The following is a 22,759-nucleotide window of genomic DNA, read 5'->3' on the forward strand; positions in this document are numbered from 1 at the left end:
CATAGAGTCGTAATGTAAATGGAAGCGCTGGCGCCATGTTCTGCTCGACGAATTCCGAGCCCGGTGTGCGCCGAGCATTGACGTGTAATACAATCTAGACCGCGCATTGGGCCAATAGCTATGTTTATGCGAGCCTCTTAACCTAACTTCAATCGAAACCTGAGTTTGAAACCAAGGTTCAAATCACGGCCATGGATAAATATAAGGTGCGTTGTCGAAGTCAACTTTCCGTTTGCGTTGGGCTTCTCAACGCTAACGGATATCACGTGACAGTTGACTTACCCGTTGGAAAACGCGTTGTTGGTCGTCTCTGTTGACTAAAAATTGTTGTGTTTTGAATGTGACAAATCTGTGATGTGACACCGCGTGCACAATATCATTTAGAGGTTAGCTCAACGCTCTCAACTACCTCCTGAGACCGATGACTTGTTGACTTCCGTTTGGTAAACAGTCCAGGACATCGGGCAATCCCAACGGAAGTCGAACAACGCCGAGCGTTGGGCATCGGGTAATTCCATTGCCCAACGCTCCTCAACAGTTGACTTCGACAACGCAGCTATATACTACGTATAACCTAACCTAACCTAACCTAACCTATACGAAGTATATATTTATCCATGTCACGGCATAAACGATACGGAACTAACGAAATGTAGGTTTCCGAAATTTGTGTTTGAAACCTTATTTTACACTAAAGACTAGGTTTTCGCACTCCGCATAAACGAACCGGAGGTTGAAATTAGTTGAAATTCGACTTCAAATGCGATTTTCAGGTGTGCGATCGGCAATATGGCGGATTTATTATCATAACGTTCGTAAACAACTGGTGCTTATCTCACGATTTAGCTTTAATTTTGCCATTATTTAACATTTTTACAATAATAATTTTACTTTAATTGTTGCTTCAGCACTTTTACGTGATTCCTTCAGTTATATGTGGCTTATTTATCCTTATTTAGCTATACGTAGGACGTTATTTTCTAGTGAAGGTGTTTAGTGTCAGATGGAATCCAGGCTTATTACTGCTTTTTCAGATAATTCTTGCAACTCTAATCAACATTTTATGACCACAGAAGCAAAGCAAGCAAAGAGCTTTACAGGCTACAATTGAGTAATAGCCTTACCTACCAGTTCATCATCTGCGGAGAACTTTTTTACCGTATCCACACGATTTGCCTAGGATTTCAAGATAAGGCACCCTGCTTCCCTTTAAGTAGTGCATCGAATTTTTTCATTTCAATCTACCGATTAAATCTAAAATCTGATCCAATCAGAGCTGCATAGCTCTTGAATTTGTGTGTTATCCGTGTATCTATTTCCTGGTTGTCCTACTGGAAGTGTGACTCCAGCTACAACCGTGACCTGCTGACTTATTTCTTTGATCCAATCTCTAGTAAATGATGACTCAAATTCTGAAGCCGTCATTTATTGAAACTAGTTCAAAGTTATTGCTCCAAAGTATCGTCACTCTTCTCATACTGATGCAGAAGGAAGGAGATTCTTCGGTGAGTGCTCTGTGATCCAAGATTTTCAATTTGAGATAAGAATAAGGTTTTTATTGAGGCGTGTAACAATTTTTGGTCGTTGAACCACTTGTCATAATTGAGCTTTGGCGTTAGAGATGCATCAACTGTGGAAAGTGGCTCTGCCTGTGCAAGAATATCTTGTGACAGCAGTGAATGTTAGTAAATGCGCTTTACAGATAGACTAAGAGCTCCAGATTCCAATCTACCCGAATAATTAAATTCAGAAGGATTTTTGAATTGAGTTCATAACGAATCTCAGTGGGAGAATAATATACAGTCTAAACGAAAGAATATCAATGGTAAGGTTGGGTTTGTGTCTTAGGTTAGTGAAATGCAATGGCCGGTTCTGAAATCTTGTTTGTCAGTTGCTCTTTACATGAGTCACCTTTGAAAATCAAATTTAAGAAAAACACACATAGGTAGGCAAACAGTGGTAGGTAGCTTGCCTATTTTCTTCCTGTCTTGCTCATGGACTCGGAGAGCAGTCGGAAAGAGGGGTGAGAAACAGGATTTCAGCGCGTGTCTCTGGGAATGTGGAAATTCAAAATTTGTGAAGCGTCACCAGTTTGTTGAGATTGTCACCGTCTGTTGCCTCAAGAGGATTTAGACGCTTCTGCTTCAGCGATACATTGTTGACCTATCAATATCTGCTTATTTTGATCATATCTTGAAAGAGGAATTCCCATAAGTATATCCCGATTCTTTATTTGTTTTACTACAATAATGGCAGACATACAATCTTGACGACAGCATGGAGTGAAGGTGCGGTGCTTCACTGGATTAGCACTCCTACACTTTCAATGCCTATATCTACCTATTGTAAGATCATTAGAAGCTCAATCAACAACATGATGAATTTCTGCGCCTGCCATAATTATTTTTAACATCACTAAAAATTACCTAAGGCAACTTTTCTGAACTCAGAATATAAGCTCGAGCATGATTTGGAGGGTTGTTGAGATTAGGTATTCATTCAATTTTAAAGATGAACGTAAAATGATTAAACATCTACTGTCATTTTTACAACTGTTGCTCAGAAAGTCAGTAAAGGCTTTTCTAGTGAAGATGAAGCCTCCGCTTATATATTGTGGAAAAATTGAACATACACAGGATAAAAGAGTAATACCTAATAATTTATTGAATCAATTCATAGTGGAAAAATGAAGTGTAGCTTGTGAAAATGGCGCCAACATGAAATTCAAGTTCAATCGAAAATATGCGCATAAACAGCGCCAAAATCGGAAAGTTTGGTTTCCCGCGAAAGTCGGGTTACAGCGCCCGCATCAAGATCCAATAATAATAAACCCGACGGAGGAAACTTGCATTACAAACTCGGGTTTCGTGAAACCCCGGTTTCGAGCCTCGCATAAACGTAGCTAATACCATCTACCAAGTAGGAATTGATTGGGCCCGACTTTAAGCGGGGAAGGTAAGACAGCTAGGGGGTAAAGTCGCGCCTTCAGCCTAGTTGATACCGCCGGATATACGAGCTAAGTGTACCCGTATCAGGCAACGGCACTGATAAGACTGGCATTTCCATTGTCTCGGTCGGTGCACTTAGTGAGTGTTGCTGGGTTGCTTATCGTCTCGCCTGAAGGAACTCTAGTCTTGCCTAGAGTCCCTTTATACCGAGAGTCAAGACAATTTGAATCCATTTCTGATTGGTTCCCGTATTTTAGGCCTCCACAGTGTCACAAACGGGAATAAAGATTACATTTTCACCAATTGCAATGGGCCGATCAAAGATTACGAAAAACGTTCAATTTCTGTAATCTTTATTCCCGTTTGTGACATCCATGAGCCGAATTGTCTTGACTCTCAGCATAAAGGGACTCTAGTCTTGCCGAAATTTCCTAATGCGCGGTCTAGATTGTATTATACGTCAATGGCACCGAGTTCGGGTCGCTTTTTCGATACATTTTCGATCCAAAATGGCGGTGTGGAATACGTGGTAATTCCTATCGCCTTTGTTGTTGTTGTTGTTGTTGTTGTTGTTGTCGTCATCGGATGGCCGGGTAGCCGGGTACCCGTGTATCGCAAACAATCGATTATGTATCGAAAAAGTGACCCGGCGTCACACAGGAGTCTCGGAATTCGGGACATGGAAAATGCTTAAAAGTGGCGCCGGCTCTTCCACTTACATTACGACTCTTACTCATTACTACTCTATGCAAAAAACCGATTGAGCACCACACCAGGGACACAGAATATACAGGGTTATCCAAAAGTCACTGACCACCCCTATAACTTTTTTCCAAATTGAGATAGAAGTTTGAAACTTTGGGAATGTTCTTCGGTCTGAGGTAGTAACTTTTTGGTCCCCCAAAATTTTGGGGGGCGGCCCCCCTTAAGGGGGGCGGGGGCTAACTTTTTTTTTTTCAAATGGCAACCCCCCCTTTCTGATACCTCATTCGAAAGATAATAAAAAAAAGAAAATTTTTGGCGCAAACCGCAGGTCAAAATGTTCATTTTTGACAAAATGGCGGCCGGTCAAAGTTCAAAATGGCGGAAATTTGGCATCTCCGTTGTTTATTGACGGATTGGTGTGATACTCCGAATCCTAGGGTTTTTCGAGATGAGAAAAACGATTCTGGCATTGGTTTTCCAGAAAAGTCAGTCCTTTTCAAAATGGCGGCCTTGAGCGGGAAGTGGATATTTAGGCTGCATATCGTTGGATTTGCATGAAACTTGGTATCTGGCGGTATTTCGGCACGAGAAGAACGAATCTTTCATTGGATATCTGAAATTTTGACAAATTCCAAAATGGCGACGGAAAAATGGCGGGAAATTAGTTTTACGGCTGTCTACCGATGGATTAGCATGAAATTATTTGATATTTCAAGAATCTAATGTAAGATTCCTTTTTATCCAGCCAAAAATAGAGTCCCTTTATACCCAGAGTTAAGACAACTCACTTTTGGTTGGGCTGAAAGTGGCCTAAAAAAAATCCAATTCTGATTGGTTCTCGCTCATGGAGGCCGAAACGAGTGCACCAAGATGGCGGTACCTCGAATGTGAACAAGAATAATGAAAATATTACCTAATTGTGGTTTATCAAGAGTAAATTGTTATTTCCATCGGTCCAAAATGAAAATAGATTAAGAAATTATTCACAAACCAATCTAATTTTCTTTTTAATTGATCAATTTGTTGATGTTGTTGTTTTTGTGTGACAGACATCGCAGGATTCCTGATCCTTATCCCTCAATATCGTTCGTTTGGGTGCACTCGTTTCGGCCTCCATGGCCAGCCAAGGCCGGCTGCCAGTCAGCTGATAATCAAGTTGTCTTAACTCTGGGTATAAAGGGACTCTAGCCAAAAACCGCCAGGATATCGAATTTCATGCAAATCCATCGGCGAACAGCCGTAAAACTGATTTCCCGCCATTTCGGAATTTGTCAAAATTTCAGATATCCATTGAAAGATTCGTTCTTCTCGTGCCGAAATACCGCCAGATACCAAGTTTCATGCAAATCCAACAATATGCAGCCTAAATATCCACTTCCCGCTCGAGGCCGCCATTTCGAAAAGGACTGACTTTTCTGGAAAACCAATGCCAGAATCGTTTTTCTCATCTCGAAAAACCCTATAGGATCCCGTGTTTCACACCAATCTGTCAATAAACAACGGAGTTGCCAAATTTCCGCCATTTTGAACTTTGACCGGCCGCCATTTTGTCAAAAATGAACATTTTGACCTGCGGTTTGCGCCAAAAATTTTCTTTTTTTATTATCTTTCGAATGAGTATCACAAAGGGGGGGTTGCCATTTGGAAAAAAAAAGTTAGCCTTCGCCCCCCTTAAGAGGGGCCGCCCCCCAAAATTTTGGGAGGACCAAAAAGTTGCTACCTTAGACCGAGGAACATTCCCAATCTCAATTTTGAAAAAAGTTACAGGGGTGGTCAGTGACTTTTGGATAACCCTGTATGGGCTTCACCAACAGAAGGTTCACTTCACTCCCGTTCACTCAAATGTATCGCGTTTTGTACTTTCCAGCGGCTCTGCAACGTTGCCACGTGAATGCGTTCAGGTAGAAAATGGGGGTAGGATGTAAGAAAGAGCGCGTTTCGCCAAACAAACCGATAGCGTCGAAGGTCGTCCGAGCTCCGGACTAAAGGCAATATCATTGGCAATAGGCCTTGTCTCGACGGCGCAACTGTTGAGGGAATTAGGTGCAACTGCAGCGAGTTTGTTGCACCAACCGAAATTCCCTGTCTCGACGCGCACGCATGTGTTCCTGGAACTTTTAGGCGGGAATATTTGAACAATATTAATTTTTTTAGGTTAAACGATGTCAATTGAGATAATTGAACTGATAATTATGAACGGGAGGTGAATATTTTGCGTTATGTCGACCAGGTATAAAACAAAAAACAATAACATTACTCAGATATGGATAAAAAGAAAATATATTCGATAAAATTTTATTTTCCTGCTGTAGTGATATGCTACAAACGAAAATATAAAATTGATACTGAAATGTGTACAAATATTTCTAAATAATAACCGCTCCGAAAAAAAACACCCGTAATACACTCCCGCTTCACGTGTAACCAGCGTTTATCAATTCAAAACATCGAAGGTAAACAACTGTTGAGGTTCCAGATTTCTGACCTTGAAAGTTTCACTTATAAGTGAAACATTTTTAAGACACTTCCTTCCTTCAACAGTTGCGCCAATTTCCCTCAACAGTTGCGCCGTCGAGACAAGGCCATATGTAAACAATGCTTTCTAGGTGTGTTCTTCTTCTTCGACCGAGATACGCTGGGATTGAGCCCTCTGTTGGTGAAGCCTATATATTCTGTGCCAGGGACACAGATTGGTCACAAGAGTAAATTGTTATTTCCATCGGTCCAAAATGAAAATGGATTAAGAAATTATTCACAAACCAATCCCATTTTCTTTTTAATTGATCAATTTGTTGATGTTGTTGTTTTTGTGTGACAGACCTCGCAGGATTCCTGATCCTTATCCCTCAATATCGTTCGTTTGGGTGCACTCGTTTCGGTCTCCATGGCCAGCCAAGGCTAGCTGCCAGTCAGCTGATAATCGAGTTGTCATAACTCTGGGTATAAAGGGACTCTAGGATGGAGAGGCCGTAAGGACTTGTCTCCACGAGCCGTTCCACGAGATTTGTCCCATAGGGAAAAATCCCACTTACGAAGTTGGGAAAAATATTGAGTTAATCAATATTTTTCCCAGTACCAGGTATGGTACTTGTACCCCTAGGACCCACTGAGAGAAGAAGAAGAAGTGAAAACGAATTGTGCGATATTTTATTCATTACTACATTGTTAATATTTGTTTAGTTAAAATAATGTGTCTAATTGTCAATTGTGTGAAATTATATTTTGATTATGTATAGTCGTAATGTAAATGGAAGAGCTGGCGCCATGTTCTGCTCGACGAATTCCGAGCCCGGTGTGCGCCGAGTTCGGGTCACTTTTTCGATATGTGTTCGATCCAAAATGGCGGTGTGGAATACGTGGTGATTCTTATCTTCTTTGTTTACATTGGATGGCCGGGTACCCGTGTATCGCAAACAATCGATTATGTATCGAAAAAGTGACCCGGCGTCTGCAGGAGTCTCGGAATTCGGGACCTGGAAAATGCTTAAAAGTGGCGCCAGCTCTCCCACTTACATTACGACTCTATGTACTCTTTGGAAACAGACGTCGGCGGAGGGAAGGAAAGGGAGTGGAGAGGGGGGAGGGGGATGGAGGGGGAGGGGGATGGAGGGGGAGGGGGATGGAGGGGGAGGGGGATGGAGGGGGAGGGGGATGGAGGGGGAGGGGGATGGAGGGGGAGGGGGATGGAGGGGGAGGGGGAGGGGTGGGGAGGTGGGAGGGAGGGGAAAGGGTGGGAGGGTGGAGAGTGCACGCTGAGAGAAAATTCGCCTGTTGCCAATATTGGAAACTGCGTCAGACGTTTTTTGAATATCATTTCTCCAGAATTTTTGATGAAAATCCATAGGGGGAAATTGGACGGACCGACGTTGCCGCTTTCCCGGATGAACGGCAATCCGCAAATTTTGCGTAAATGTGAAGTATGCTTATGAGTGTCATCACTTTCATTATCTGATTCGTTCATCCCAATTGACACGTTTATTTCATTAGAAAAGTCTCCATAGACCATTTTCACAATATTTCAATGATTCGCGATTTCCCGGATGCGCGAAAATCCGTGAAATCAAGTGATCCTAAAAGCATCGTAGGTGTTATGTCAATTTCATCGGGTGCATTCCTGCAGAAATTGATTTTCGTGAGAAGGGACTCCATTTACCATCCTCCCAAAATTTCAGGAAAGTCCAAGAGGGTAATTAATTTTAACATTGCCGGATACCCCGATGAGCAAAAGTTCTTAGTAATAATTTTTGTGCATTTTTAAGTAAATTCGTCATTATTCTCAATTTGACATTTATTTCAAATGGTTTCTATTGTAATTTAAATAAGAAAATTTCCAATTTGTAGGCTTTTACGCAGATGCCACATCTATCGATATGGTTCTTTGCATGACTTTTTTTGGATTGTGACGTATGGCCATTTTCGGCGCGACGGTGCTTATTGTTGGATCCAGGAACTTAGTACATAATTTTGACTGGTGATTTTGAAGGCTAAAGTATACCTATCTCTTTTCTGAATTTTTTTGAGAATGGTCTATGGAGACTTTTCTAATGAAATAAACGTGTCAATTAGGATGGGTGAATGAGATAATGAAAAAGATGACACTCATAAGCATACTTCACATTTACGCAAAATTTGCGGATTGCCGTTCATCCGGGAAAGCGGCAACGTCGGTCCGTCCAATTTCCCCCTATAGATTTTCATCAAAAATTCTGGAGAAATGATTTTCAAAAAACGTCTGACGCAGTTTCCAATATTGGCAACAGGCGAATTTTCTCTCAGCGTGCACTCTCCACCCTCCCACCCCCTCCCCCTCCCCTCCTCCCGCCCTCCCCCTCCCGCCCTCCCCCTCCCGCCATCCCACTCCCTACCCCCTTCCCCCTCCCTACCCCCTTCCCCCTCCCTCCCGCCTCCCCCTCCCTATCCCCTCCCCTTCCATACCCCCTCCCCCTCCCTCCCCTCCCCTCCCCCTCCCCCTTTCCTTCCCTCCGCCGACGTCTGTTTCCTACATATTCGAGCCGGAATTTGAATTTCCCGCGTAAGATTCGAATTCGAATTTGCCGCCTCACCAGTCATCAGGCAACAGATAAACATTCAACGACATCGGTGTCTATTTTTTTCATGTTGGTTTTTTATTTGCTGACTTTTTTTTCATGGTCTTTTTTTCGATGCGCTGCCTTTTTTTTTACTTGTGTTTTTTTTAAGGGTTACGGAAATCGTTCCATATTAAGGGACTCTAGGCCGATCGAGGGCCACTCTGATTGGTCCACGAAGCGACTACTGTCTCACTCATCGATGCTAGAGTACCTATTTGGCTCAGCCATCTTAGGCTGAATGGAGCATGACATCTGGATGAAAATAACTGGAATTTGCTAAATTTCAGCCGTTGCCCATTGGGCGATGACTGTTGATAGAGTACCTACCTGTATTGAGAGAGTATGGCCACTGGGCCCCATGGAGAGGCTTAGCACCCAAAAATGGCGGTGCTTTGTTTTGGTTTTTGTGGATGGGAGGGGGGTCATTGCCAACTTTTGACGGTTATCACCAGCCGCACTTGCTGCCAACCTTACTACATCGAAGATCATTTTTCTCAAAAATTGCACACGATTAGCCTTCAAAATATGTAAAAAAGTCGCAATAGTGCATTTGGGTAAAGTTCTCGTTACGATAAGCAAAGACAACTACATTTTGAATCATTTTGCATTACGTTAACTTAATGGCGTCCGCCATTTTTGGGTCCTAAGGGCTCCATTCAGCCTAAGATGGCTGAGCCAATCAGAGGTGGTCACTCCAGTGTAGAGTCCCTTTATACTGAGAGTCAAGACAATTTGAATCCATTTCTGATTGGTTCCCGTATTTTAGGCCTCCACAGTGTCACAAACGGGAATAAAGATTACATTTTCACCAATTGCAAAGATTATAATCTGGAATGGACCAGGGAATTACGGAATCGGCAAGGAACAAACGGAATGAGAGGAGGAACGGAGAAAGGCATTTGAGAATGGTTCGATCAAAGATTACGAAAAACGTTTAATTTCTGTAATCTTTATTCCCGTTTGTGACATCCATGAGCTGAATTGTCTTGACTCTCAGTATGAAGGGGACTCTAATCGCTCCTAGACAAAGACATAAAGACGGAGCGCTCGTATCTAAAAGCACGGGGAAAAAGTGAAGCTAGGTTCGGCGCTGCGCGCTTGTGTGAGTGTGTAAATGAGCGCGGGAATCCATGGCGGCAAACGGAAATTTGATTTGAACTTGTCCTCTTGATTTTTGCACATTTCTTCTTTGAAACGTATTTTAAATTCCTAAAACGAATATACTAAGAAAGTTCGGTCTGCGTCCTACCCTGACACACACTACTATAATACACCTACTTTTGCTTGGTAACAGGCAGTAATCTCAGATAAAGTTAGTTTTTCTTCTGCTCATGGTGGTTCTGCAGGTTCAAACAGGCCGTTACAGTTCTAGATCAACGTTACTCCCAAATGAAATTAATCGGTCGACGACGGACTGAAACTAACCTAAAGTTAAAAAAATATGAGTGTGTACCGGAATTCGGGCAAAATCAACCTAAAATACTTTGTTTCCGCAATTTTATTAAGTTCCCGCCCTACATTTGAATTTCAAACTTGTCCCGATTTCGCCGCCAATCCTCTAGCCAATAGTAGAGGTGATTGAAAAGAAGCTCTAGAAGGTTCATTTTTTGCTTTTAGTGCTCCGTCTTTATGTCTTTGCTCCTAGAGCTCTAGGAGCGAGAAGCCATAGAGTACAATAGAGTCGCAAAGTACTGGAGCGGCGATGAAGCCAATCCATGAACAGGCGTTTCCGAGCCGCGTGTGCTCCGAAAATAGTGAACCATTTGTGAACCCAACGGCATTTTGTAACACGGCGGCTTGTGGAGAAATCAAGATCTGCTTGTGTTTTTTAGGTATTTTATAATTCAATCAGCATTAATTTTTGCAACTTTTGCTAATTAAAGGTAGTCAAAGCCATAATGAATCCATTAATGTATATTACTCCTGGATAATATTCATATTGGGCTTTAATTTCTGACTTATACTAAGTGTGAACCAACCGGCATTTCTTATCACGGCGGCTTACGGGAAAAGCAACGACTGCCCGTGTTTTTTCGACATTTTTTAATTTCATCGATATTAATTTGTGCAAATTTTGCTATAATTAGATAGTCAAAGTCATAATGAATCCATTGATGTATATTACTCCTGGATAAAATTCATATAGGAATTTAATTTCTGACTTATACCAAGTGTGAACCAACCGGCATTTTTTTACACGGTGGCTCATGGAGAAATCAACGACTGCTTGTGTTTTTTCGACTTTTTTTAATTCCATCGGTATTAATTTGTGCAAATTTTGCTTGAAATAGATATTCAAAGCCATAATGAATCCATTAATGTATGTTACTCCGAGATAATATTCATATATGGACTCAATTTCAGACTTATTACCGGCCTACTTATTTTAGCTGGTTCAGTGTGTGTCTAGCCGACGAACGGAGCCGAGTCGGGACTGTCGGGAGTGGGGAGCGCTGAGCGCGAGTCTCTGCGTATGCGTCATCGCTAGTCGCCGCACACTAGTCTCCGGAGAACTGGACAAAACAGCCTCGAAAAGTGACTTCATCGGCGATCCAGTACTTTGCGACTCTATTGTACTCTATGCGAGAAGCAAAGCAATAAGCACTTGAGTTCGAGGTTAAGGCCTAGATACACACGGCGATTAATCGCCGCGATTGGGTTGGTTCGGGTCGCATCGCTCAACGCAATACGATCAACAGAGGCCATCAGTGCGATCACGTATACACCTAGCGATTAATTGCCGCGATCAGCGCTAATTGTTAATGTTATTATAACCTTAAAATGATCAGTATCTTATCTAGTTGATCATATTGATAACAGGATAGTCGTAAGTACTGTGCCCAAAAGACTAGTGCCTTTTTTTAATGGAATGAAGATGAAGATTTTCAACTGAATAATGTTTCCTATTTCTGAAGTTCTGGTGCCTCTCTTGAATAATAAGTGGCTAATGAACGGACACACTTCTGCTGCAATTTTAACAATTTTCGCATCAAATGTAAAAATAAACATACTATAAAACTAATTGACGAGCACCTCGAAGACAGAAGAACGTAAACAAAAACACATGTAGACCACATGTACTGGTGGATTTCGCATCCATCAAGAATAAACAGGACTCAACAAATGCATCTACTCGCCCAAAAAGTAGGATTGAATCCTACTTTGGATTCAATCGCGGCGATTGGAGAAATTCCGAGAATTTCACTCGCCCGTCGCGGCGATTGACCGAATACACCTGCGTTTAAACGCCGCGATTGCAATCGCGGCGATTAATCGCCGTGTGTATCTAGGCCTTTACCCTAGAAATACACCGCAACACACGCTGAATGTGGGAGCTGAAGGCCTAGATACACACGGCGATTAATCGCCGCGATTGCAATCGCGGCGTTTAAACGCAGGTGTATTCGGTCAATCGCCGCGACGGGCGAGTGAAATTCTCGGAATTTCTCCAATCGCCGCGATTGAATTCAAAGTAGGATTCAATCCTACTTTTTGGGCGAGTAGATGCATTTGTTGAGTCCTGTTTATTCTTGATGGATGCGAAATCCACCAGTACATGTGGTCTACATGTGTTTTTGTTTACGTTCTTCTGTCTTCGTGGTTCTCGCACAGAGTTGCTAAAAGAAATTTCATCGAATGAAATTTCGTGAAATTTCTTTTCTCCCCATGAAATTTCTTTCGACCGACAAAATGTCAAATATGCTTGTTTTTTCAAACAGAATTTGTTTTTATTTTTAAAGAGAATAGTGTTCGTCAATTAGACCAATTGGAGCTACTTATTTATCAAATATTTACTATTTAAAAAAAGAAATACGTTAGCGAAGGAAACTGTTAGTTTCTGAAAAATCATTTAAATTGTTTCAAGGATAGTTTAAGATCCCTCCCTCGCTTTTGTACCAAAAAAGGATAGACTATTAGGGGGAACTAGGATTCTTTATAGTTGAGAACTTTGTTATGTTCCAAATATGAAAGCTAACGTCTTATACTTTATCCGTAAAATTTATTTTGGTGTTCAACCGGTACGGCTGTGTGTTTAACCAAGATTTGAGAAAAAAATTCAAAATTATGTTTTTGCTGTTTTACTCAACTTTCTGGGCATTTCTAAAGTTCCCTTTCACAGTTTACCACGTGTGTATAAAGGGAATTAAGGAGATTCATAAGTTTCTAGGGTTTAATCCTGCATTCTGAGTGTTATATGAAATTTCTGGAAATTTCCTCATGAAATTTCTTTTTATAATTTTTCATTTTTGTAAAGATGTAGCAATTTCTATTGCTCTCAGGAGGAAAATTAAGAATATCAGAGATACCATATGCTGCAAAAGTAAGGGAAGTCAGGAAAGGTTGTAATAACATAAAGAATCAGCGCTGATCGCGGCGATTAATCGCTAGGTGTATAAGTAATCGCACTGATGGTCTCTGTTGATTGTATTGCGTTGAGCGATGCGACCCGAACCAACCCAATCGCGGCGATTAATCGTCGTGTGTATCTAGGCCTTGAATGTGGCTTGAATGTGGAAGTCATCGGGCCGATGCCTGAATTTTGCGCGTCACGCGCAAAATTCAGCGACGATTCTCAGCAACCATCGGACTAATTTTGAATTTGTCTGAACTATTCGAGTAGATTTGATACACATCTGGATGAAAATAACTCGAATTTGCTAAATTTCAGCCGTTGGGCGGGGCGACGGCAAACTGCCACCCGGGTGGCAGTTTTCAAGAAATTTGTATGAAAACTAGCTGCCACCCGTATAAATTTGAAAACTGCCACCGGTAGTGAAAACTGCCACCCGTGTAAATTTTACAACTGCCACCCACATGAATTTCGGCGCACAGAGGGTCGAAGCGGACATTTAGAGATTTTCGGAGATCCCAGGTAAAGAAAAAAAGTAAGTGGGTGGATGCTGTCATCAAGCGATTTGATGAAAAAATCCCCAACAAAGAAGGCGAAGTGATGTCCCTTTATGACTTCATGAAAAGAATTTCCACTAAATTCGCCAAAAATCCCACCAACCTCACCAAAAAGAAAGAAGGTAAAAGTCAGAAGAAAGTTCAAATGGTAAAAAAGAAAAAAAAGAATAACAAAAGTAATGCCAAATGATGAAAAAAGCTCCTAGTAGTGATGTACTCTTTGACTGTAATTTTACTAAAATGTTACTACTTTTAACTATTTTTTACTATAAACATACTGTAAATTACTGTAAAAATACTTTTTACAATTTTTCACTACTTTCAACTAAGAGTAATGCCAAATGATGAAAAAAGCTCCTAGTAGTGATGTACTCTTTGACTGTAATTTTACTAAAATTTTACTACTTTTAACTATTTTTTACTATAAAAATACTGTAAATTACTGTAAAAATACTTTTTACAATTTTTCACTACTTTCAACTAAGAGCCCATTGACCTCTTTTCACCATAATAAAAAATTTTAAAAAAATTGTATTAAAAAATAACTTTTAAACACGCCTTTAAAAAATCATCACAGACACTGCTCAATTTCTTATCATGTGTTGATTTTCAGTAGACAGTCCTCAGCCTGTCCAAGTGTGAAGGAAAGTTTGGTAAACTGTGCGACCCCGCTCAATCGCGCTCCTTGGTCAAATTTCAACGGGTGGCAGTTGTCACTACCGGTGGCAGTTGTCAAATTTACACCAGAGTTGCTAAAAGAAATTTCATCGAATGAAATTTCATGAAATTTCACAAGAAATTTCATGAAATTTCTTTTTTCCCAATGAAATTTCTTTCGACCGACAAAATGTCACAAATGTTTATTTTTTCTAACAGAATTTGTTTTTATTTTCAAAGAGAATAATATTCGTCAATTAGACCAGTTGGAGCGCGGTCTTCTCTCAGCTTTTCTCTTCTGGTCTTCTCTTACTCTTTCTCTTCTGGCAGTTCTGGCTCATCAAGGGGAGGGGGACCGGGGACCCTAACTTCAAATTTCAAACTGTTAATTTCTGAAAAAAATCAGAGACAAATGAAAAAATCATTTAAATTGTTTCAAAGATAGTTCAAGATCCCTCCCTCCGTTTTGTACAAAAAAAGAAGGATATACTATTAGGGGGTACTTAGTACTCGGATTCTTTATAGTCAAGAATCAGAGTTACTAAAAGAAATTTCATCGAATGAAATTTCTTTCGACCGACAAAATGTCAAAAATGCTAATTTTTTCCAACAGATTTTGTTTTTATTTTCAAAGAGAATAATATTCGTCAATTAGACCAGTTGGAGCACGGTCTTCTCTCAGCTCTTCTCTTCTGGTCTTCTCTTACTCTTTCTCTTCTGGCAGTTCTGGCTCATCATGGGGAGGGGGACCGGGGACCCTAACCTCAAATTTCAAACTGTTACTTTCTGAAAAAATCAGAGACAAATGAAAAAATCATTTAAATTGTTTCAAAGATAGTTCAAGATCCCTCCCTTTTGTACCAAAAAAGAACGATATACTATTAGGGGGTACTAGGATTCTTTATAGTCAAGAAATTTGTTTTGCTCCAAATATGAAAGCTAACGTCTTACTTTATCCGTAAAATTTATTTTGGTGTTCAACCGGTACGGCTGTGTGTTCAACCAAAATTTAAGATAAAAAATTCAAAATTATGTTTTTGCTGTTTTACTCAACTTTCTGGGCATTTCTAAAGTTCCCTTTCACAGTTTTCCACGTGCCTATAAATGAACTTAAGGAGATTCATAAGTTTCAAGGGTTTGATCCTGAATACTGCACGGGGGGCAGTTGTCAAGTCGGGTGGCAGTTTTCAAATTTATACGGGGGGCAGTTGTCCATGTTTCCAGGAAATGGGTGGCAGTTTACAGCCTCCCGTTGGGCGATGACTGTTGACTTCCACATTCAGGTGCTAAATTCAGCGTCTGATTGCGGCAATACATTGCAAGCACTCATTAGTACGTCACTGCGCAGTAGAGTACCAAAACTCGTCCACGGGAATGACCAAAGACATAAAGACGGAGCACTAAAAGCAAAAAATGAAGCTTCTAGAGCTTCTTGTCAATCACCTCTACTATTGGCTAGAGGATTGGCGGCGAAATCGGGACAAGTTTGAAATTCAAATGTAGGGCGGGAACTTAATAAAATTGCGGAAACAAAGTATTTTAGGTTGATTTTTGCCCAAATTCAGGTACACACTCATATTTTTTTAACTTTAGGTTAGTTTCAGTCCGTCGTCGACCGATTAATTTCATTTGGGAGTAACGTTGATCTAGAACTGTAACGGCCTGTTTGAACCTGCAGAACCACCATGAGCAGAAGAAAAACTAACTTTATCTGAGATTACTGCCTGTTACCGAGCAAAAGTAGGTGTATTATATTAGGACGCAGACCGAACTTTCTTAGTATATTCGTTTTAGGAATTTAAAATACGTTTCAAAGAAGAAATGTGCAAAAATCAAGAGGACAAGTTCAAATCAAATTTCCGTTTGCCGCCATGGATTCCCGCGCTCATTTACACACTCACACAAGCGCGCAGCGCCGAACCTAGCTTCACTTTTTCCCCGTGCTTTTAGATACGAGCGCTCCGTCTTTATGTCTTTGGGAATGACTGACCTGTGTGGATTGGTCTTGGTCATAATCAATACCATCTACCCATACCTGGCCATGGGTTTGAGGTTAAATGTTCGTAACTCCCGAAAACACACGGGATCGTATAGCGGAGGACTTATAAAAGTTGATTTTTTTACATGAGAAAGTGAATTTATTCTGGGCGTGGAATTTACAGTTGAATATTTTGGCAAGTTTTATCGAAAGAAACAAATTTGTTCGGCAGAATCACATTTTAAATTAAGGAAAAAAGTATTAAATGCATGTCACTATACGGAATAAGGGCAGTTAACCGGGAAACGTATGCAACCCGCCAAACGTAGCCCGGCGGTTTCCCTTTGTTCTTGGGAGATATTACTCACACACTCTCACACGTATTCTCCAATGGCCAGGAATTCTAAGTAGGAATTGTCATAATAGAGAAAAAAGGAGGTGTATTTTGCATATTGTTGCATCTTGAAGTTTGTTTACCCTGTGACGTAAGTCGGTACAATCTAGCCAGCGAAATTCGGAATTATTAGTAGCATGAAAAACGGAGCATGATGTCTGATTTTTGTGCTGAAATCAACTATTGGTATAATTTCAAGCACTTTCTGTAGTATGACTTTTTTCCATAAATTACACCATTTCCAAGAAAATCGATGATAAAACTCGTTGTACCGACTTACGTCATCAAAAAAATTCCAAGATACCCGAAATGCAAACACCTCCTTTTTTCTATGGCCTTGTCTCGACGGCGCAACTGTTGAGGGAAATTGGCGCAACTGTTGAAGGAAGGAAGTGTCTCAAAAATGTTTCACTTAGGGAATGTCCGCGCGGCACGGAAATATCCGTACGCCTGGGAACACTGGATCAAGACCAATCAACACAGGTCAGTCATTGCGCATCTTTTTGAAAGCCACTTCCCCACTTCCCCGCCCGGCCATAACTCGGCTGCACTCAATGGGTACTCCCATAATAAGAAATACATAGGGTAACCTCGAGCTCTAGTGCTTATTGCCTCGCTGATCGCTCCAGTGCCCAGTGGCCATACTCTCTCAGTTGCAAATATAGGTACTCTACTAGTTTGTTGACGCTACATTCAGCTCCCACATTCAGCGTGTGCCGTTAGTGTCAAAACCCTTTTCTTGCGCGCGCGGAATTTTTTCTGGCGCGCGGAATTTTTTTTCGGCGCGCGGAAAGAAAAAATCAGTTTTCGATGAAAATCTCTGAATTTCCGGATTCCGCGCCGGTTTTCGATATATTTGCGCCGTTTGTGTCAAAACTATTTTTTCCGGCGCGGCGCTCCAAATCTGTTCCGCGCGCGGAAGTTTCGATATATCGATTCCTGCTCGCCGTTTGTGTCAAAACTATTTTTTCCGGCGCGGCGCTCCAAATCTGTTCCGCGCGCAGAATTCTCGATATATCGATTCCTGCTCGCCGACTGTTTTTTCCGGCGCTGCACCAGAAAATAATTCCGCGCGCCACTTTTTCGATATATCGATTTTTCTGCGCGCGGAGAATATTATCTCTCTTTTGAACGATTTCCATTATCGATCCTCTGCGTGCCCCTGCCGGATTGAGCGTTTTTGCAGGCAAAGACCCCCTACGATGTGCAGGCGATCACAGAGCGGGAGTAGCTGGTGGAGCGTGCGTGCAGCTCGCTCGGACTCCATGATTCTGCTCTGTTGCTCTCTCCTCTCCCCTACTCTTTGCTCCTAATGGCGCCAAGCACAAATCAAATTTCACTCGCGGAGAAAAATTAAACTGCTCAGCTCAGGGAATTGGCATTTTTGATTGAGATTAAATTTCTAAACGAGTCCAACCCAAGTCAACCAGGGTAATTCTCAAAATACTTTGGCAAGATATTTTTCTGATATAATTTAAGGATATAATATAATTATTGACATAATTATTATGATATAATTTATTTAAGGATTGAGGATGGAGAATCTTTAGAATTTATGGAGAAATCACAAGCTTGTGTGGGGGCCCCAGCGTTCTGAGGCATTGAAATTAATCTTAAACGTACCTATTTACATTTTGAATTTTGGTGGAAAATACGGGGGGGAGGGGGGCTTTAATTTATATCTGAGCCATGTATGTTTGATTAGAGGATTTACTTATTGCTAAATAGGCAGAGGATGCTAGATGATAAGGGATGAGTTTGAGGATTGTATGCGCACAAGGTATAAATGTTTTCAGGATAAAGCTATGGCAGCTAAAAACTAAGACAGCATCCTTCCTTCCTTATTGGAATCAGGCGTAGATCTCAGGAAAAATTTAAAAAATAAAAGGAGGCTATCTACGTGTGGGAGAAACACACAAGTTACTTTTAGAGTAGGGAGGCGGCGGACGATAGGATGGGTTAGAGTAGGTATTGGGAAGAGAGTGCTCGAAGCTCGAACTGCCCTGAGTTCCCGTCGCGCGACGCAGCCATCTTGCCTGCACATCGTAGGGGGTCTTTGCCTGCAAAAAGTAAACATCGCCCCTGCCGTATGTGGGTCGCGGTCGTGTAAACAAACGCAGATTGATAACACAAATGATCCAAACAACTCGAAATCTCTTAATTTTAATTAATTTAAATCCATTTTCGACTTCAACCAAGCATTTGGCAATAATATTCATCGTATTTTACAACCTGGAGCCACGGCCTATCGGCTCATTTTAAGGTGCATTCTGAAAATCAGTTTTACAAGTCCAATGTCCAAACCCAGACTTTCTTCTTTTACTTTTTTTTAACCATTCTCTTTTCACTTTCGCCTCAAATCAAATGTTTTGCAGTTTTTTTATCTTAAGTAAGTGGTCCTGAATTCATTCAAGAGTTAGAAGTTCACGATTTATTTAGTATTATAGCCTTTTGACCTCTTAAGCTTTATCGATATGATCTCATGTAGTTCGAGGTTTCTTTGGCCCAAACCAAGTGATTACTTACACATCTGATGTGAGTCTTATGGCTCTTCAAATTCGCAGTGTAGAATTAAATCAGAGACTACAGTTACTTAATCCAGTTCTGCTCTCTTGTTCAATGTTTGTCATAAGTGTTTGTTCGTGTCTGTTCTTTATAAGTGACCACTGTAGTGCGTATACACAGTTATGCTATCGGTACAGGTATTATTTCTTGTTTTCTACAGTCAGGACTTTCTCTTAAGCGCAATAATTTACCAAAGAAATTCACCTAGTTGCGTAAATAATTTGGTGTATAGATATTCTGTTAATGTCTCCTTGCGGTGATGCAAAGTTTCTGAGATCTGTCATAAGTGGATTTTGCATTTAGACGGTCACTCTTGCCTGATAAAATTACTGCTCTAGCAGCTTCAAATTTATACTTTGATCTCTGATTCATCACTAAATGACACTCGTGCGGTGTCATTTATCTTTAATCAGTTCAAAGCTATTTCGACAATGAATCATCAAAGGTCCGATCGAAGAAGGAATTTTCTGGTGAGTGCTGCGGCTGAACCGACATCACAACTCAACTTTCAAAAGCATCAACTTATAAAAATTTATGAGGAAGTGGTAATGGTAAGTGGAAATCATGGTAGTGCTCGCTTCTTTCTTAAGCAAATTGTGCGCTCAAAATTTCAAAATCTACTCACCTGCATGTATATTTGAAGAGGAATACGACATGATATGTAGCAGGCTACACTTCATCTATTAATAATACGTAAATTTGTCTTCAGAGCATTCTTAGGAAACTTCCACAATTTTTAGTTTTGTTCCTGAGAGAAAATTTTGAGATAACTCTGCTGGTATTCCCAGTGTCTTTTCAGAAATTTTGTACTTCGTAGGTATCATCAAATACTTAAGTATCAACAGATATTGTACAAGATAGAAAATTTATTTGAGGATTCCTGCTAGTATGTTGTGTTTCCTGCAGCAACAAGGCTCATCACATTTCATGGAATGAAGTAATCAAAAACTGCTTACTTACCTACAGCTTGGTCAGTTTCATGTCTTTCTAGAGTGAAGAAAATATTTTTTTTCTCTCTATTTAAGAATTCAGGGTGAATCAAACCTGTCCAACAAAAATTTTAATAAAATGCCTTTGTTCAAAAACACCTAAGAATCATTTCAATTGTAAAGATGCCGACGATTCTGGTTAAAAGTCCGAAAGTCGGCTGATTTACTGAATTTCTCAGGTACAGACGGATGGAAGGATTTTGAAAAGACATAGAATTACATCCTCCCATAAGAATAAGTCAGGAACATGGTTAAGGTTATCTGGGGATGACATTTGTAACATTTCGTTGCATGATTTTATAATCGAAGAGAAACAGAAAGTCTGAAACTTTGTAAATCTACGTACATGGTTTTCTAGTTAGGCTATGACATCGATATGCTCGTTTTGTTATCAATTAATCTCCACAAAGGTAAGCATACCTACAAACACTGTTCCACAAGAGATACGAATGTAACTTGTGATACCTAAGTGACTTTACAAATCTTACCTGTTAAACTACCAGCTACCTGATTATTGAAACTATGTCAGCCCGATATGAAAAGACATAGCCCTATCTTCTCCATGTAATATATCGGAATTTGTTGTCTTGTCGGGTTGCTCTAAGCCTTCAATAATCGGCCTGCTGATGAGTTGCAAAATATTTCCACTTCCAGACGAATGATCATGTCTTGGTTGATGCTTTCGATAGTAGAGTTGTGATGTCGGTTCAGCCGCAGCACTCACCAGAAAATTCCTTCTTCGATCGGACCTTTGATGATTCATTGTCGAAATAGCTTTGAACTGATTAAAGATAAATGACACCGCACGAGTGTCATTTAGTGATGAATCAGAGATCAAAGTATAAATTTGAAGCTGCTAGAGCAGTAATTTTATCAGGCAAGAGTGACCGTCTAAATGCAAAATCCACTTATGACAGATCTCAGAAACTTTGCATCACCGCAAGGAGACATTAACAGAATATCTATACACCAAATTATTTACGCAACTAGGTGAATTTCTTTGGTAAATTATTGCGCTTAAGAGAAAGTCCTGACTGTAGAAAACAAGAAATAATACCTGTACCGATAGCATAACTGTGTATACGCACTACAGTGGTCACTTATAAAGAACAGACACGAACAAACACTTATGACAAACATTGAACAAGAGAGCAGAACTGGATTAAGTAACTGTAGTCTCTGATTTAATTCTACACTGCGAATTTGAAGAGCCATAAGACTCACATCAGATGTGTAAGTAATCACTTGGTTTGGGCCAAAGAAACCTCGAACTACATGAGATCATATCGATAAAGCTTAAGAGGTCAAAAGGCTATAATACTAAATAAATCGTGAACTTCTAACTCTTGAATGAATTCAGGACCACTTACTTAAGATAAAAAAACTGCAAAACATTTGATTTGAGGCGAAAGTGAAAAGAGAATGGTTAAAAAAAAGTAAAAGAAGAAAGTCTGGGTTTGGACATTGGACTTGTAAAACTGATTTTCAGAATGCACCTTAAAATGAGCCGATAGGCCGTGGCTCCAGGTTGTAAAATACGATGAATATTATTGCCAAATGCTTGGTTGAAGTCGAAAATGGATTTAAATTAATTAAAATTAAGAGATTTCGAGTTGTTTGGATCATTTGTGTTATCAATCTGCGTTTGTTTACACGACCGCGACCCACATACGGCAGGGGCACGCAGAGGATCGATAATGGAAATCGTTCAAAAGAGAGATAATATTCTCCGCGCGCAGAAAAATCGATATATCGAAAAAGTGGCGCGCGGAATTATTTTCTGGTTATGACGCGCCGTTTGGGCAGAACTCTGACCGCGGAGCATCAGAGTGCATCGTTCGCATCGGTTTCACCGGTGCAACACATCGGTGCCACCAGCCTTCCCCGGCTTTTGATTGGCTCGCAATTTTCCTCAATTTTCTTTAGTTTGAAAGAAAATTTCTCGTGGAAACCTCTCTGAAGTGCTTCTCAAAGCGACTACAAAGCTATTGATATATTACACCTACCATGTTTCTGTTTTTTTACTTTCAATTTGAATCAAGTCTCAAAAAAAAGCTGTACCTAACCTAACCTCAACCGTGGGTGTTCATTTTCATTGCAAAGAGAAAACATTGCAAATAGCCACCAGCAGTTCTCGATCTGAAATTTGACAAATTTTCAATTTTAAATCATCTTTTGTGACCTAAAATGGTTTTTTGTCGTTCAATCAGTGTCGTCTTAATACCTTTTCACTTCAGTTTCTAAAGTTTATGGCGTTTCTTCATTGTTCCTTTCGCTCCTAATGGTTGAAGCTGAAGCCAAGTAGCTCGTCGGTCTGATCTGCTTTTTTTCCTCGAAGAGGATTTAATTGTGCCTCTCCTTCAAGTCTCAGCTTTAGCAGTGTTACTTTTTCATCATAAACAATTACTTTGGTAATAATCAAAAGTTTACATTTCAGTTCTGTATCTACAAGTGTCTGCATCAGGAATCGTTCTCCGAGAGCAGCATCTCATGACTGCAGCATACAGATGGAAATTAAGCTTGTT

General features: G+C 40.5%; 1 long non-coding RNA gene across 1 annotated transcript in view; it reads right to left on the reverse strand.

The window, feature by feature from the left end:
• Nucleotides 1-22,759, reverse strand: part of LOC140225626 (uncharacterized) — a 27,726-nt gene continuing 4,967 nt past the window's right edge. Inside the window, exons 2-3 of the long non-coding RNA XR_011900641.1 lie at nt 2,910-3,117; nt 1-118 (exon numbers count right to left, since the gene is read on the reverse strand). This is a non-coding gene — a long non-coding RNA (uncharacterized lncRNA). The remainder of the gene's footprint in view (nt 119-2,909; nt 3,118-22,759) is intronic.

This window comes from Bemisia tabaci, chromosome 1 (genome assembly GCF_918797505.1).
Source record: "Bemisia tabaci chromosome 1, PGI_BMITA_v3".
In the NCBI taxonomy this organism is placed as follows: domain Eukaryota; kingdom Metazoa; phylum Arthropoda; class Insecta; order Hemiptera; family Aleyrodidae; genus Bemisia; species Bemisia tabaci.